Raw genomic sequence first — 6,157 nt, forward strand, 5'->3', positions numbered from 1 at the left:
TTATACGGTTATACGGGGGTAACTTTTTTGTAAATACTTTTTTGCGACACTTGTTTAACTTTTTGAAAATTTTTTACAACTATTCTATCTAAAGTACAACAATTCTATTTCAGACAACTATTCTAATTCATACAACTATTCTATCTAAAGTATAAAAACTTTAGATAGAATAGTTGTAGTTTTTTGATAAGTTGAAGACAGAAAACACTTAGTAAGTCACTCTTATCATGTGAACGGATGACAAGTTTATAAATATTACATTTTAAATTTTAATCCAAACTTTTCCTCTGGCACACTGAAGCTCACTTAGGCCATGAATCATTATAATAAAGCAACCATACGGAAAAAAAACTATTGCTTCATGACTGACTTTGACAGTTTTAGAAAAACTCAAAATTTTTAAAACATTTAAACTCCCGTATTATATTTTTTCAACAATTTCACAAGTTCAAACCTTCTTAAAAGTTTGCGAGCAAACAGTTTTCCGAATTTTATTACTGGACAGGCAGTTTTTTCCAATTTTTATTAATTTTGAATCGGTTATTTTAATTCATCAAAATTAATTTGCTAGGAATATTAATTTGAAATTAATATATAAAGAATATTTATTTAAATGGTACCCATGGAAATCAGATGACAACTTGGTTACAAGATTAAATGCTGAAATTTTTTTAGGAGAGCTACATTAAATGTTAAATCAAAGAATATTGTGAAAACCAAAAGAGATAAAATATAAATGTATTTTTAAACTTATAAATAATGACAGACTAATCAATGGTTATTGTATCAGTTAAAATAACTTAAAAAATTCGATAGAAATAATTAAAAAAAAATTTTTTTTTATATTTTAGTTTTTATGGTTTTTGAACGTAAAAAGAAGTTGAAGAGTTGAAGAACAAAAACGAATTTTATTAATAAAAAGTGTTTACTCTTTTTCGATAATAAGGTTATTAAAAATCTATTTGGCTATGTTAAAATGACAATTACAGATAGCAGCATTTTTTTTTTGTTTTGTAATATTGTTGAGCAAATATTACTTAAATACTTCAATCCATGATATTAGCATTACTATTTCTTAACCAATATTACACCAAGATTGTCTGCATTCTATTTATAAGATAAAGTTTTTTTTTGTTTAACTAATTTAAGTAAAGCATAACTGTCATTATGGTTTTGGTTATGGTAGTTATGGTTACAGTAGTTCTGTTTAAAATTAAAGGTGATAAGCAAAGGTTTCAAAGTTAAAAGTTTTACAATTAAAATGAAACGAAACTTATCGATAAAACAAAAATTATCGATAAAATTTTATTTATTTGATTATTACTTCTTGTATATGAAATTGTTAACCATATTTGTATAGCCAAACCCAAACACTAACTTATTTTTATGAAATTCTTTTAGAATATTTGCCAGAAGATATTTTTCACACACATACACACTTATAAAAAAGCGAAAAAAGAACAGTATACTTGGACTTTTCAAGCAATCATTTCAATCAAGAAACAAGCATTTATGGAAAAGGCTATATAAATTTTATATCCAACCGTGTTTAGAGTATGCTATGCCTGCATGGGGATCACACCTCAGTGGGGATATCACTAAAAAAAAAACACGAGTTCAACAAAGAGCTACGAAAGTTACACACTGTTTGAAAAAAATCTTGTTTACAGAGCAAATTACTGATCTTGATCTAACAACGCTGTAAAAAGACGGAAATCGCGGAGATCTGGTACTAGTATTAAAATTGGATACAAGTTAGAGATAGTTGCAGAGGCATTATTGGGGTTGGTGTCACCCAGTGCAATAAACTTTTGGTGTCATTTGCCTATACCTTCACCAATCATCATAAATCTATTTCAAGTGTTTTTGTACTATAGACCATATATAATTGTTTATAAAAAGTTTGTAAAATTAGTCAGAAAGTTAGTAAGAACATAAGAAAAAAATCAAATTAAATAATTTAAAATCAAGATTTCAATAAAACATAAATTAAGAACTATATGAAAAAGTTCAGTTATTGTTCTTTAAAATTAAATTTTATTTTATTTAAAAGTTTTCCTTCTTGGTCTTCAAAGCATTAAACCTGTCAATCACATCATTAAAACTAATATCTTTTCACCATATCACTTTTAATTGATAATAGAGCCAGATTAGAAAACCAAAACTGTCTAAAGGTTGATTGCAAAACATTTTTATAAGTTTTGAAAAGCTCGTCTCACAAGAAGCAACAGGCACATAGATTGTAAGAAATAGTTTTATGTTTAGTGAGAGTAATGGGAAAAAATCAAGAAAGCTTTTTGTCATATCGTGATAGTGTCACCCGGTGTAACCCACCATGGCTAGCTAAGTGGAACTCAACTATTCAGTGATGTCGCCTGTAGTGATGCCACTGGATAGCTATGTAGAACTCGCCCCAAAGAACGAATATTTTAGAAAATTATAAGATAGATTGTTAAATACTCAAATAATCGTCATTGTTTTTTTCAAAAATAGAATATTGAAAGTGTGGAATGAACTACCTAACGATATAAAAAGAGCAAAGTCATTCAACGAATTTAAGTATATACGGGACGGGCAAGGCGTGGGCTCCTATACTGCACTAAATACTGTTGTTGGGCTGCACAGTTGCAATATATATACTTAAATTTACATAATATAAATATCATTTCTATTATTTTAATTTCTTTTATTGTTTGTTTGTTTTGCAATAAAAAATACATGTCCTTGAATTTATATATTAACAACTATTTCAAATAAAAAATAACTGAGTGCAAAATTATAAATATCCAGAAACTTATAACCAGAAAAATAACCAAAACTTATAATAAAATATATATATATATATATATATATATATATATATATATATATATATATATATATATATATATATATATATATATATATATAGAAATGAAGATTTTTCCAAAAAAATATTGAGAAGAACTTCGAAAGAGAGAAAACAAAGATTGAAAGCAAAAATCTTTGCAATTAAGGTAAATTAAAGACAAGATTAAATCTAATAAAATTTTTTGTCGCAAATTTGAAACTCTGTATAAATTTTTAAATGATCTTAAATGTATTTGGTTATTATACGTTAGGTTAATCGATACATCGATAAACCAAACGATATTAAAAATTTACGATTTTAACAAACGATTTTGAAACTAATATTTTCAAATCGTCAAATATTGTTACGCTTAATAATAATTTATAGGACCCATATTTGCATTTTTCGAATGGAGATAATTTTAACTGATAGTTTTTTGAATTAGGAAGTTTTAAAAATGAATCAAGATTAATAAATAATAGCTTTTTGGTGCTACGCATAAATATATAAGAATAAATTAATAATTTTTACAAGTTAACCCATTCTTGCCGAATGCAATTATTTATTCAGTACGATTAGCACCAATTGCTCAGTTTGCTTGAAACTTGGTGCTCTGACAACTCATCCATAAATAAGTTTAATGCCATAAAAAAAGTTTTTAAAACAAGAAGGTGGAATTATAACTTATTTTATGATCTCAGATGCCAATAGTGAGATCTTTTGTATTAAAATAGCAAACCAAAATGTTTTAAAATATGCCGATGACCACTAGATAAAGACCACCGAAATGTGATTTAATAAAGCTTTCAAATCATTTAAAATAAGTTCTAAATCTAAATCTAAAAATCTAAAAAACAACAAAACTTTACACTTTAATCTTCCCAATGATAGGATAAAATATTAGGTAACATCAACTTTCAATCAATGCAATTAACAATATAATGACTAATTAAGTTTACGATGGAATAAAAACCAAACAAATCAAGATCGATTCAAAATAATCACTTTTCGATTCACAAACCATCACAATTTCTCTTTTTTAATATACAAAAAGTCTTATTTTCCAAAATCTAAATCCATAAACAAAAATTAATAAATTTACTATAATTTGAAGATACATTAACGACAGTGAGGTGGTATTTACCAAGAATGCAACCTTGACCATATAAATATTCTTAAAACGCTATGTGGAAAATAGAAATGAAGAAGACCTAAATACCTACAAATAATCAAAAAATTTAATTCCCTGCAAACATTCTATTGCGGAATTTCAGTGTTCAATTTCCATTGTTATTTTGCTCATTGGTTACTTAGTGGACCGTTAGTGGCAGCCGCTAAAAATGGCTAGCCGATGACTAGCCACTATATCACATGTTGAAAAGTTATTGGCTGGCCACTTACATCGGATGCCATTAATGGTCCATTAAATTGCCTCGAAAAGTAACTAATCTAAAAAATTTTATGAATCATATCTAAGTGATAGCAAGAGAAAACTATAATACAGCATTGTTCTAAATTCCCTGAAATTAAACAAAACTCCGAACATAGATGATATCTGTAGTAATATAGTGGTTTTTTCAATGATAAGTAAACCTATATTTGAAATGTTCTTTAAATTTAAAATAGTCTACTAATTAACAAAATTTTACTTCCTAGAAATCATTCTATTGTGGAATTTCAGTGGACCTATATAGACATTTTGAGCGGTCCATTATTGTTTTGCTTATCGGTTACTTAGCTGTACCGGGAAAATAGCTAATATTGGACCGATGCTCAGTGGTTTAAAATTATCAAAAAGTGGCATTAATTCAAGATTTGCAAAAATCCGATATAAAAAGTTCTGATTATGCAAGATTGTTGCAAATTAGTCATATTTTCATGTTCCGAAAGAATTTTTTTTTTTGGACCACTTAGCGCTTACCCGCAGATGCTCAAAGTTGCCATTTATTAAAGAACAATTATTTAGTGAAAAAGCAATAATTTCAAACTTTTATTTTATTTCTTAAACCGCACCTGTGAACTTCCATATATTATATATCAATCGGAAGTATATTTAACAGGCTTTCAGAGTTTATTGTTAAATATTTTATAAAATTACATTTCATGTCGTAAAAATGCAGAAAAAGATTACTTTTTAGACTAGGAAATAATAGCATGTTTGAATGTGACTTTTATTAAATTCTGTATGTTTCTGTAAAAATGTGAATACGTATGGATAACCTTCGACCCTTCTTCTTTTAATTCAATATAGGTTTTAATGCCGCCCGGACCCATCCAAGAACAACTATTTTCAGTTTAAAAATATTTCTACTTAAATTGATTTTTTTTTTTTTTTTTTTTTACATAAAACATGCCTGTCATTTTCAATCAAATTGCATAATATTGTCATAAAAAGATATATTTGTGGTAATTTTAAGACCAATTAATATAACCTCAAAATACTTCCTTTAAATTAATATAACCTCAAAAGCTTTCGCAAGTTGAAAGAATTTACAAAAAATATTTCTGTCGATTTAAAATTGTGTTAATAAATAATAAAGTACAAATTGTGTCAAATGAAGTTAAAGAACAAAGATTTTATTTTGTGACAGTTGATGTTATTAAAATGTAGGAATGTTTAAAATTTTTGGAGAAAAAGAATGTTATGAAAATTGAAGGTGCTCAAGAAAAAGAATTAGGAAAAAAATGATTAACATTACAAACCACGTACAAACAAAAAATGAAGGATGTTCAATACTCCAAGTATAAATTTCATAGAAAGTCAATTTCTTGGTTAGAACATGAATTTAATTTTGAATTTAAAGAAGTTATCTGGAAACTCTCAAACGTATTAGAAACGCCAGAATTAAAGAAAGGGCGGCATACATTGCCCTTTAAAGACAAAGGAAAACGAGCTAAAAGAATAGCAATTTCTAATCTGTCTGAAAAAGCTAAATATGATACAAAGTATATACTCGAAACAGCAAGATACACAGCCAAACAAATAGGTAATAAGAACTTAGAAAAAATTATTATGTGCATTCTACAAGATCATTAATTGGCATATCATATCAAAAAAAAAAAAAATTGACAAAGAAATAAAAGAATGTCTCCCGAAGAGGGACTTGCTTTTCTATTAAATTATGGATTTACTAAATCTCAGTACATGGCGATAAGATTGGAAAGTAAAGAGAGAGGTGCAGATATCTGTTTTACAGTGATATTCTGGAATCTAAAAAAAAATGTAGACCAAATAATATGCACATATCTGACAAGGAGGCAAACGTGTCATTACAAAATCTTCTAGTACATACTGTTCAAAGAATAGTAGAATCACAAGAGGCGCAA

The sequence above is a fragment of the Hydra vulgaris genome, chromosome 02 (genome assembly GCF_038396675.1).
Source record: "Hydra vulgaris chromosome 02, alternate assembly HydraT2T_AEP".
Classification (NCBI taxonomy): domain Eukaryota; kingdom Metazoa; phylum Cnidaria; class Hydrozoa; order Anthoathecata; family Hydridae; genus Hydra; species Hydra vulgaris.